This window comes from Phacochoerus africanus, chromosome 16 (genome assembly GCF_016906955.1).
Source record: "Phacochoerus africanus isolate WHEZ1 chromosome 16, ROS_Pafr_v1, whole genome shotgun sequence".
Classification (NCBI taxonomy): domain Eukaryota; kingdom Metazoa; phylum Chordata; class Mammalia; order Artiodactyla; family Suidae; genus Phacochoerus; species Phacochoerus africanus.
Window position 1 is genome coordinate 20,363,102 of NC_062559.1, and position 12,958 is coordinate 20,376,059.

The 12,958-nt window shown below is 44.5% G+C and overlaps 1 protein-coding gene across 2 annotated transcripts in view; it reads right to left on the reverse strand.

Moving 5' to 3' along the window:
- The window catches only part of SND1 (staphylococcal nuclease and tudor domain containing 1), a 392,960-nt gene that overhangs the window by 145,562 nt on the left and 234,440 nt on the right, over positions 1–12,958 (reverse strand). The gene's annotated exons all lie outside the window — the stretch shown is intronic.

Sequence of the window (12,958 nt, forward strand, 5' to 3'; positions counted from 1 at the left end):
CCCAGGCTTGTGATACAGCCCTTAAAGCCCTTCCCCAGGAAACCCAAACGATTCATCTTCAGGCTTTAGTCATCACGTCTTCCTAACAAGGAGGCGTCTGCAGCCTTCTTTGGGCTCCAATACCGCAAACCCTGCTCTCCGCACCTTTCAGGGCTGAGCTGGGACCCGGGTACACTGCTCCGGTAGCCAGCCTGGGAAATCTGGAACAGCAGGGATGTGGTCCCCGGGGACCAATAAATACTGGATCATGTTAGTGTGAATAATCACAGGAGCAATAAAAAAGCATGAAATCGCACAAGCACTTTTAAAATTTTTTTCACGCGCCAGCACATGCACTCTTCCCTCAAGAGCACCAAACTGGACCTTCTGCAGCTCAGAGCTCTTGGCTTCAGAGATGCTAAGAGCCTTCAAATCCTTTCAGTCTCTCAAGCTATTTAAACAGATGATAGAGTAAGCAAGCGTCAGAATATCACGTGGTATGTGCCTGGGGGTGGGGGGACAGTCACTGCATGTCAGAGTTTGGGAGGTTTTCAGCGCAGCCAGCAGAACTGCAAAGGCCCTCTGAGGAGAGCAAGCGCCACACGCTTTCCCAATGCGCTGGCCTGGCTCCTCCTTTCTAACAGAGCTATTGTATCAAAATTAATGCACATTAGATAATGAAAATTTAACAAGCCATCAAGTATTTGAGAGTCTTCAGAGCAGCCGAAGGGGCTCCTCTCATTCCGAAGCTGTGAGGTAGGCTGGGATGAAAACAATATTTGCAGTAATGAGATTCACCCTTCCCTTGAAACAGATTCTCGGAGAAGAGGAGAGACGGTCTTCCGTTCCCAGTGTCCCTAAGGGCACACTGGTAAGAGGCAAGGCAACAATGGGCTTTCGTGGGTTGAACGCTTAAACCACCCACATTCTACTGTCCATCCAGAGCGGAAGAGGACTTTCTGGCAGTTGGCTGAAGTCCAGAACAGTCAAGCAGGACAAATGCTCCCTGGGAAAGAAGGCACTACCTGATGAAAATCCTTTTGCCATACTAGTCTAAATCCGGGACATTAGTCATGAGCTGAGCCAATACGTCAACAATTACCAAATTGATTATCGCAAAATCATGAGGCAACTTAAGGTCTCTAAAGAGAAGGTCCTTTACCTCAAGACGGCAATAATCTCTTTTTTTCAGAAGTAGTCTGTCTCTTGGACATATTTATCTGAGAAAAAAAAATGATTATAGGAAGAAAACAGCAGACACAGGCAAGCTTTTAATGTTAATACTGTTAATATTGAAAAAGTAAGTTGCAGCAGACTCTCTTATTTTGCTAAATGATTACTGAGTTTATCAAGAGAAATATTTACTTGGATTGAGGCTCGAGAAGAAAAGAAGGGGCTACTGTTAGCCATGTAAGATAGATGGATAGACAGACAGACAGATAAAAAATAAAACGACAGATGTTTCTTACTCCTCCTAAGTCTCAATCTACAACGTAGTCCTATTCCAGAAGCAGCATATGGGAAGACAGCAAAGAGAATGCGACATGCCATCGACTGTAACACCGAGCGAAAGCCGACTGTGACAACTGCAGGCATGAAGGCAAGTTCTAAAAGCCTACCAGCACTGGCCACGTTTATTTCCAGAGGCAAACCCTAAGACAAGACGGGGAGCTCCGCATCCTCTTGAGGCAAGTGCTCCAAAGGCCTGGAGAAGAAGACATGACTCCAGACCAGTCGTTAAGGGAAAGGAGAGAAACCTGCTTCAAGCTGATGGATTCTTGGAAACAAGTCCGAGACAATCAAATTGAATGTAATCACCAAAAGATGTCAGCTCTTTCAAATCTCAGTCACAGGCAGGCAATGTTGTCTGCCTTTTGTCATCTCAAGCTCTTCCTTTGCCTGCCAAGTTTCTTCCCAATACAAAAATTCTTAAAACCTTTAATATTTGTTTCAGTGGCCCAAATGAAAAGACTAGAAAGGCAGACTGACAAGTTCCCTCAAGTGATGCAGCCATAGATCATTCTCTGCTAATTTAGCTATGGAAATTTTTTTAATTTAGGAATTTTGAGTATATCACTAGAAAAGGGACTCAATGTTATGGTTAAATGATCTGCCTTCCAAAGAGGCTGTGAAAGTATAGCAATGTGCTGGACTCCAATATGCCCTTCTAAGGTTATGGCAGTAGGTAAATAAGAGAAAACATGATTTTGAGAACCAGAATAAGAGTCCAGCGCAGGTCCTGATGAGGAGCGGAAGATGCCAGGTGGATCTCAAGGGCAGCCAAGCGATAAAGCTCAAAGGGTGTCATTAACACGACATTTAAAATGCTCTTCCAATAATCCTGAAGCAGAACCTTCTAGGATTTAATGAAATTAGAGATCTCCTTATAATTCCAAATGTACTTGTAAAAGATTAAAGGCTTCAGATGGAAAGAGATACCAACATTGAGACTTACTACACAGGATGCGAATTTCAAGCTAAGACTATCAGGTATCAAATGCTTCTGCTGAGAAGTCTAGTTGCAGACACTCTCATCCTCAGGTTTTCTATGTTTGGCTTATTTACACAAGCTCAGGGAATCTATTTGCCATAGTTACCATAGCTGAGTTAGACAGGCCCACGACTCTGAGAATGCACATGGATAAATTAGCTACACTTTTCTGTTTTCTGTACCAATATTCCCCTCCACTGGTGTAAATACTCAAGAGGCTACTACTATGCATGTCTGGACAGATACGTCTCTTTTGCTGCACTGGTAGTTTTCATATTACCTGTGCTCCCAAACAAATATAAGTATTTTTCCAGTACTCCTAAAAAAGCTAATTTAAGATTACATTAGCTACATTTAACTTGCCATTGTGGATGGCATCTCTTTAAGGAACGTTTCTGCCTCCTCAATGCACCTTGAAATTGAGAAAGTAATGAGGCAACAAATGTGCCTGGGGTGACTTCATTTCTAAGGATGTTAATATCTATACCTCAAGCTTATAGGAGCCGGGTTTTGAATGACCCTGAAGAGAGGCATGATGGTCCTTAGGGAGTGGGGAAAGTTACAGAGACACCTTAATTATGTGCTCCTACCCTACCCTCACTTCTGGACTGTCAGGCCAAACCTCTTTCACATGTGAGTGCATGTGTCAATGCCTATCAATAAGCCCCCGGAGCGGTTAGTCTGCAACTTACCTCCACCAGGTACCTCGCTGTGCAAGGAAACACGTTTGAAATAACTGAGTGCAATGAATCACAAAGCTTGGGAGAGTGGGAAAGTTGTGGGCGGAGGTGGGGAAGCGAACAGGAGAAGGAGAATCCTTCTACGGCAGGCACGGGACAGAGGAGCACAAGACCGCCACCTAGACGGCCAGGTCACCTGCGACCCGCAAGAGCAGAACTCACATAAGCCAGAGTCCTCGGAATTCTGGAACGGAGATATAGGCCAAGGGCATTCTCTGACTTTTCCACTGAAAATACCCACACCGTGGGCAATAACAAAGTCAGGACTGGGGAGAGGCAAATATCACAGCATACAAATCAGCAAAGGGAAATGGGAATCAGAGTAAACCTATTAGTTAACAATTAACCACTCAGGATTATCATGTGCAAGTCTCCAATGGGAAGTGTTAATAATGAAGCTCACTAATTAGTTCTCATCATCACAATCACTCTTTGATTAACATCATAGGAAAAAGAACTAAAAACAAATACACGCAGAGCTCATAATGGTACCACGGGGGTATTCAATTCCAACAAGCACTTGAGAAGCTGAACTCCAACGAGGCCCATCAAACCTGATGAAGCTTCCTGCAGGTATGCCTGGGTCTGGAACTGCTCACTCCAGCAAACCAGGAAGCTTTCTCCCCTCAAAGAGCCGACTATCCTGCCCTACGGGGCTGGTTTGAGTCTAAAGGACTCCAGAACACAACGCTGTTTGGGTCCAGCCAATCTTAATATGGAAGCAGTAAAATCTGTGCGTGCAAGAGGATAGATGCGGGGGCGGGGGGGAACAAACATAAAAAAAGAGCACGGGAATGAGAACTCACGGCTGAGCATACTGATGCAAACAGTCTCTCACAGTTCTGTATCCTGCCAGGGCTCTGACCAGGAGTCCAGGAGAATTACTTCTGCAACTATGCGCAAGACACACCATAACCACACCCCCTACCAGAAGGGCAGAAATGTCGCCTGTCCCTCCACACTCTTCCCGCCCCCCCCCCCCGGGGGGGGTGCTCTATGGCCCCAGGGGACGCTTTAATTCACCGAATGACTTTATGATTCTCTGTGAGGCACCAGCTGCAGAGCGAGGTAACCTCCTGACAGAAACGGAGCCCTGGGAGGAGACCCCGGGGAAGGGCCTCCAGCTCCAACATTACTACAAAGTCCTTTCAGATTTGCAGCTGAGCTTCCCGGTGGCTTATGCATGTCTCGTGGGGAGGCGTCTTTAGGCAGAACTGGGAAGGGTGTAAACACCAGGGAGGTGCAAGCTTAACAGGATGGAGTGAACGCAGGAGGGAACCCTATGGAAAACCACTCTGACTGAAAAAAAAAAAATTATATGGGAAAAAACCACCCCAAAAAAGGTGCTGAAGCTGGGCCATTAATCATCTCTCATTAAGTGCCGACTGTGGTTTACAGGTTCTCACCCTGTGTAGTTAGTTGGCAGAGCGCCTCACTCAGGCCGCCAGCACCGTTGAACAGAGAAGAACTCCCGTTTCAGGCTCTGGGCTCATTCCTGGGGACATGAAGCCAGAGGACACGTGTAGGAGCCCCACATTCTAACCCACAGCACCCGCAACAGAGAGCATGACCTTCCGCTGTCTTCCTGCTTCTATTCGATTGTTCAGGGAGGGTGGCCTACGGGAGCAGAGACCACAGGGCAGGAGGTGGCGGCGTGGCGGCTTCCTACCCTGGAAGAAGGGAGCTGCAGAGCCTGTCTGTGCAGATGCAGCTTCGAGTGCCCAACACAGAGGGAAAAAATTCCTCTGCTCTTAGGCTTGAAACAGTAAGGATGGGCCTGCCCTCAAGAGCCCTGCAAAAGTCAGATGTCTCAAAGTATTTTTACTCGCTTGGTCTCATCCACCATCTATTTCTGTTCCAGGAGGTACAATACCAAGAAAAGAAGGCAGGACTGGGCAAATGCTAAGAAGACCCAATCAAATGTTGAGAATGAAGATGTACAAAGCAGCATTTTGACAATCACGGCAGGCCAAAGGAAAGGAAGTCAAACCCTGCTACAGAAATGGCTTGGGACCCCCAGAATATGGCCTGGACTTCATCTGTCATCAGCCTAGCCTGCATATAACCGAAATCTCTCAACAGGGAACTGACTGGATAAACAAATTACAGTGCATTCACACAGCAGAACACCAGTCTACAATAAAAAGGACAAAGACAACACGGGTGAACTTCCATTACACAATGCCATTTCTATGACATTCTTGCAAAGGGGAAACTGTAAGGACAAATCAGTAGTTGCCATGGACGAGGGGAGGGGCTGGGGGTTGACTCCAAAGGGGGCAGAAGAATGGGCCCGGGGGGATGATGAAACCCTCTTATCTTGACTGTGGTGATGGTTCCATGTGTGCATGCTTACCACAACTCTGTTAGGTTACACCTAAATTTTAAGATAAACAAGAAATGGCTTGGGTAGGTAGACGGTGCAATGTTCATCTTTAACCAAGGAAATATTCCTCGTCAGTTTATGTGTAGCTCAGCATGAATGATAAAGCTTAAAATTCAGCGCTCAGTAATTATGTTTTAGGGAAACCACTTCAGCTATTCAATGAATTAAAGTACTTCTAAAAATTTAAGCAGAAAATAGTTTAGATGAAAAAGCAAGGTGTTAGAAGACTATGGAGGAAAAAAAAAGGTCTTATCCATTTCCCAAAAGCACCATAAGGATGGATCAATTCTTAGGCAATGGGCTACGAGAAGGCAGGATGCCATCCTCGGTTGGCCACGGAGGAAATGTCCTCCTCGAGAAAAGCAGAGCACTCAGTACATACGCCTATTGACATTTCTACCCTGAAATAAAATCACTCTGTGATCCGGCCTAACGTGAATAAAATAATTCCTACTTCCTAACCAAATGAAAATTCTATACAGGCTCAGAGATTATTCTTTTAGTGAATAGCTTTCAGTTTCCGAAATTCAACCAGCTGAAATTATGCTGTGAGAACCATTCCATTTAACCTTTAGAAATGAAGTTCACAGACTTTTAGTGTAAAAATCTGCATTTTTATCATCAACAGGAAATACATCCCTTGGCTTACTCTCTAAAACAAAAAACGAAGTCTACTTCTAAGTGTGGCATAGAAAAAAAAGTAGAGGCAAATCTATACCCAGTTAGGATAACGTATCAACCATGCAAGCTCCCTTTCTCTGACATGGATGACCAACCGAGGCAGTGCCAGGCCAAATCCCTGCCCAGGTCTGCCAATCCACACACTGTCTGAAACTGAGGGCTCAGAATGTGTGTTCCCAAATGAAACCCACCTTCTTCCCATCCGCCACGTCACTCCAGACTGCCCCGACTCCCATTTTTAGACTCCGGCTCTCCAAGAGATCATTACCATTTTTGGCTAAATTGGTGTTCAGTGTTCCTAAAATCATGACCTAAGTGACGACGACCTCCCCTCCCCCTGCCCCGTGGACCTCTGCACAGCACAGTGGCCGTGGGGCCTGCTGCACAGCAGAGGCCCTGGGCCTTCCCTTCACATCCTTTCCGAGGCTGCAGTCCCTGAAGCCATGCCTTCTTCCTTCCTGGTTTACAACCTTCTCCCCCCCACCCCCCAAAAGAGCGCCGAACCGAAAGCTCCTACTTTTCTTTCATGGAGAGAATGTCTTTCTGAGGTCAGATAAGTAAACATAGGATTGCCTTTGCACATTTTATTCAGGAGGAAGACTATCCCATTCATGAGAATTTGAATCAACAGATAAATTCTTTTCAACATCCATGAGCACGGCAACACACTGTATTTGCTACCACCGGCTGCTTTAGTTATGAAGAAAACACTGTATTATGAAGCAATTATAATTGCTCGCGAATATGGACAGAAGAAACAATGGTCCCAAATACCAACTTATAACTAAAAAATTCGTACAGGGAAATTTAACTCACTGGAAGCCATACCTTCCAATTATTTTCAGGTTATTTCTCCAAAAACATGTAATTTCCCCAAACTGTAGAAAACCAAGTTATAGCAAATAGACTTTGTGTGTGTGTGTGTGTGTCTTTCATCCTTTTTAGGGCCGTACCCGCAGCATATGAAGGTTTCCAGGAGAGGGGTCTAATCGGAGCTGTAGCCACTGGCCTATGCCAGGGCCACAGCCATGCCAGATCCAAGCTTCATCTGCGACCTACACCACAGCTCATAGCAATGCCGGATCCTTAACCCACTGAGCGAGACCAGGGATGGAACCTGCAACCTCATGGTTCCTAGTCAGATTCATTTTTGCGGCGCCATGACTGGAAGTCCTTTTGCAAATAGACATTGATGAGAAAATAAAGATAGTATCCCAATTTTAAATTGTAAAGATTAATAAACACAATCAATAGGGATGTGAGAAAAAGGCCAATTAGACTTTTAACAACTCTGCTGTTACTTTTCTAAGAAAAAAAAGACAGTGAATTGTTACAGGAATACCACAATAAACAACTCATAAATTTCCAGAAAAAAGGACACGAGAATGGTCTAAAAATACAGCTTACACATAGTACATGATGGAATATGGGACAAAAAAAGGACATCAACCATAGTCTGTAACTTTGCTATCAATTATAAGGCTACGATTAAAAAAGTAACACATGGGTCTGAAATGCACTTTCTTAAAAATTTTAGATCAATTTTTATCACTTCTACAGTCTCTATATGCAAGAGGTGAGAATTCATTAGAGAACCACAAAACGGCTTGAGAGAGAGAATTAAAATAATATGCACAGAGTAAAGCATTTAAAGGATGGTCTGATAAAGCACAAGTTTTCATTTCATGGGCAAATCAAGAACTCAGAGGCAAAGAAATTGATGCCATGCTAAACTCTACCCCGTCTGCGACAAGAGCACAACTTCAGAAACGGATGGGGGAGGGGGACCTCAAGAAACCTATAACATAAAATATTTAAACAAGGGTTAGATCACTGAAATAATTTCAGCATCCCTTAAAAGTACTTTAAACATTCATCTTTGCTTGCAGACATACCAATTTAGGTTCAATAATTTAAGTAGCAAGCATTAATGAAAGCAATCATAAAATTTGCAAGATTAAGTTCAAGTTTTTGAAACAGAGAAAGGACATCCATTATGGTAGCAATTATTAATTAAAACTGAAAGTGGTCAGTGTTTAAGACTACCAAAGGCATCAAACGAAAAACCCAATCATTTTACTCAGTAAAGATTTATAGGCAAATAAGGATAAAGTTAAAAAAAAAAAAAAACTTCATGCTATCCTTTGGTCTAAGCTTCCACTTTATGGAATTGTTCTAAGAAAATAATTACAGACTATGATTTAGCTAAAAGGAACCAACTTTTTTTGTGAAAGGAAAAAATAATCCAAATAAACTAAATAGCCAATAATACGTAAGAGAATACTAGGCAGACATTAAAAGCATAAGGGGAATATTCATATGGAAAAAGAAATAAGTGGAAAAAGGAATTAAGTACCTGTCATGTGTCAGATACTGTTCTAGGCACTGACTAGACAATTAACAAGATAACAGAAGAAAGCCCTTGTTCTGAACAAAACCTTTCTTCACTTAAAAAAAGGAGGGGGGATGGAGTCCCTGTCGTGGCTCAGTGGTTAACGAATCCGACTAGGAACCATGAGGTTGCGGGTTTGATGCCTGCCCTTGCTCAGTGGGTTAAGGATCTGGCGTTGCCATGAGCTGTGGCGTAGGTTGTAGACGCGGCTCGGATCCCGCGTTGCTGTGGCTGTGGCGTAGGCTGGCGGCTATAGCTCCAATTGGACCCCTAGCCTGGGAACCTCCATATGCCACGGGAGTGACCCTAGAAAAGCCGAAAAGCCAAAAAAAAAAAAAAAAAAAAGGAGGGGGGAGTCGGAGAGAAAATGAAAAAAGGAAATAATTCCACATTTTGGTGAACAGATGTATTCCTACTGAACCTTTTCGGGTAGTACTAGCAGAGATGATTTTCTTCCTTTGGCTTATTTATATTTGATGCGTTTAAGAACAAAAATTTTGACAGAAAACTGGTGTTAAAAAATGTGTAAGACTTTGCTTTGAAAAGAAGAAAATATATTAACATTCAGGGCTGATTCAATTTTGCTGAGATTAACTTGCAAATTATTCAGGTCAGATAACGCTCACCCGGTTGTTGAGCCAAGAGTCAACGTTCTCTGGAGTGAATTCGTTTTTTTATAATTGTTCCATATATTTTGAGACAAATAAATATTATGGACACTGTAATAAAGTCTGGAGACTGAGCTGGAAAACAGCCCGACCGAAAACTGCACGTGAAGAGGGCTCCCCGATTCCTTCAGAAACAGCAGCTCAAGCACGCACAGAGAGAGCTTCACGGCACCAAGGACAGCGAACTAAGCAGCTCTTTGCCTAAGGCATAAAAGGTTAACTTAGAGTCCAGGTGCAGAGCCACAAGGCGTGTGGACGCCAGGGAGAAAAGCAAACAAAAATCACACATTAGCATAACGTGAGAATAAGAAAAATGTGTTCGAGTGAAGCCTGCAGCATGATGTAAAGAGGTCTACGGCTGGGCTCAGAGACAGATTTCATAAAAAGTACCCAGAATTACACACACACACACGTGAAAAACGTGCAATGACAGGCTAAACAACAATGAAACTATCCTTAAAGAAAAATAACTTTATAGTTGTTCGAGATGTGTTGTTTGGGGTGGGTGGGCGCGGTGTTTGGGCATTCTAAATCTTCCAAAGAAAAAACACAGTGCCCCCAGTCAGTGACTTTACAACTTTGGTGTGATGTAGTCACGTGTGGATGATACAGTGAGGTTCTCACTGTGAGACCCTAAGACCATGTACCCCAGAATGCGTGAGCGATGGCCGAGAACTTAGGGGCAGATCTCGCATCACGGTCCCTTCTGTTTCCACGAGTGCACCTGTAATTACGGATTCACTTGCGTTGTGAGGCTCTCTCCTCCTCAGTTGCTACGACTTCTCCTTTCACAGCTTGGAGAGCACCTCAAGTTTCTGTAAATTGTGGAGATAAAGGGCTTGGCCTGAGAACCCTGCTGCTCTCAATTCTCCGGGCAGTTTTGTACACTCAGACCAGCAGGCCTCAACTCAACCATGAAGCCCAGTCACTCTTCTGCGCTGTGGGCCATTTGAATGGCTCACAGTTACCTCAATTTTAGCAGGTCCCAGAAACGCTCAATTTTCCTCCCAAATATATGCCACAAGGGTGTATCACATGGGAAAAGCAGCGCCAGCAACCAGTTATTCGTGCTGGACATTAGGACACACCCACTTTCTAGACCCCTGATCCAGGTAATGGCCACATTCTACCAGTTCTGCTAGCAAAGTGTTCGTTTTTTTTTTTCTTGAACTGCACTTGTGACATATGCAAGTCCTGGGTTAGGGATGGAACTGGTGCTGCAGCTGCTGGCCTACAGCACAGCCAGGCCAAATCCAAGCAACATCTGCGACCTACACCACGGCTCATGGCAATGCCAGATCCTTAACCCACTGAGAGAGACCAGGGATCGAACCCAAATTCTCATGGATACTCATCAGGTTCATTACTACTGAGCCACAACAGGAACTCCTACCAAAGTTGATCTCAAATTTATCTTCCCCGAACACCCACCTCCACAACCCTCGTTCCATTCGGTCCCCGGCACATACACTGCTATCAACTCCCTAATGAGGTAAAGATACTAAAGCTACTCTCATCTCCTCCGAGCAGCCAGAATGAAGTGGACAATGCTGACCTTGTCGCCCCACTCAACATGTCACTTTCAACCTCAGGACCTTCTGGTACATAATTTTATCTTCCAACTGACTCCTCCTCTAAGGCTAATTTTATGATTTTTATTATTTTGCTTTTTAGGGCTGCACCCATGGCATATAGAGGTTCCCAGGCTAGGGGTCAAATCGGAACTACAACTGCCCACCACAACCACAGCAATGCAGGATCCGAGCCACATCTGTGACCTACACCACAGCTCACAGCCATGCTGGATCCTTAACGCACTGAGCAAGGCCAGGGATCAAACCAGCAACCTCGCGGTTCCTAGTTGGATTCGTTTCTGCTGCGCCACGACGGGAACTCCCAGGCCTCATTTTAAAATTGCTTAAAAGATGGTCTTGGGCACGTGGAAGAAGGTACGGCTATGAGGACACACTCTTGCAGGCCTCTGTACTTCTAGCACAACCGTCTCTACAGAACGAATCACAGATGCCCTAGAAGGACCACACCTGTCTTGTTTAATGTTATATCCTCAACGCCCAGCACAGTGCCTGGATAAATTCTTATTGTTGGATCATTTATTCACGACTGAACATGACAAATGCATTTAAAACACAAGCCAGGTGGCATGTCTTAAATGTCAAGGAGAGATAAAAAGGCAGCAAAAGAGCTCAGGAGGGAGGAGTATGATTTGGGCCTTGAACTGGATAAAAAGTGTGCAAAAAGAAATACGATTGATGAGGATGACGGATCATTAAAAGGACCTCCCACATGCTGGGCAGAATGCTCAGCCAGTTCATAACCACCCCCACATCAATCACTGGTCTCTCTTTAGCCAATATTATGGCAACTGTTCTAAATACTCTGGCTGTAGTAACTCATTCAAGCACACCACAACCTAAGGAGGTAAGGGCCACTATTACCTTCATTTTACAGATGAGAAACAATGGCACCAAGAGGCTGCACAACTTCAAGGTGACAAAATAATACACAATCAAGCCAGGACTTGAACTCGGGTGATTTGACACTGGAGCTCTGGCTCCTAGTCATGTACTCCATGTTGCTGCTCTATTCTAGAAAATATGCATCCTTCCAGCCTGCTCACTTCTAGTTACCGACCAGCACAGTTACGTGTGCACCTAGAACCTAGGGTCCCATTTGTTCAGACACAATTTCATACCACTTAGATCATCCCCTGGCAGATCAAATCTAAACTAGGCTCTATGAAGAGCTACAAAAAAGATCCCACTTTCTCAGGAGCTGAGGGACTCTTGAGGAAGACCACTGCACAGCTGTCACCGCATGTCACCCGAGGACAGTTACCAATCAACACTTCAACAGCGACAAGACAGTGGCACTAAATGACTGTGTAAATGCAGAAGAAAGGCATGGTGAGAGGACAGTGAAGATCAAAAGGGGAAACCACCAGGAAGAAGAGAAATGGCCCGAAGGAGGAGGAAAGCATGGTCGGGAGCGAAGAGACGGCTTCTCAAAAAGAGCTCATCAATAATGCAGTCAGTTGGTGGACTGAGAACTTGAAGTCATGGAAGAGACTGAATCTGAAAATACTCTCTGCTGGGCGAAGGGTCCAGGCACGTTGCGCTAACGGACCATGAGAGAGAACACAGGTCTGCCTCAAAATTCACACCCTCCCAGTCTAATATTGTGTTAAGAAGTCTATCATTTCCTCTTTAGAATAGCTTTTCCTGAGGAACTGAGGCACAAAGTGACTAGGTAATTCCAAAGTCACCCTGAGGTCTGATTCAGAGATATTTATCTGGACGCCGACACTGCAAGGAGTGTCCAAAATTCTGTACAACATATTCTGTAGGGAATATGTTGGAAGCATGCTAAATAAAGCCTCAAAATACGAGTAAGCAGAATGTCTATGTTAGTAAAATGACTTACTTTGAGATGTTTATATAAGCAACAGCCACAGGACAAAATGAGTTCAATCTAGGGCTAAGTAGTGTTATGATGGTGAAGTGGAGAGTGAAGCCGTGGCTGGGCAGAAATAGTTCAAGTTATATCACATCACTCAGCAGCCAATGGACTGAGCAGACAACCCAATCACCCACCTGAACCTGG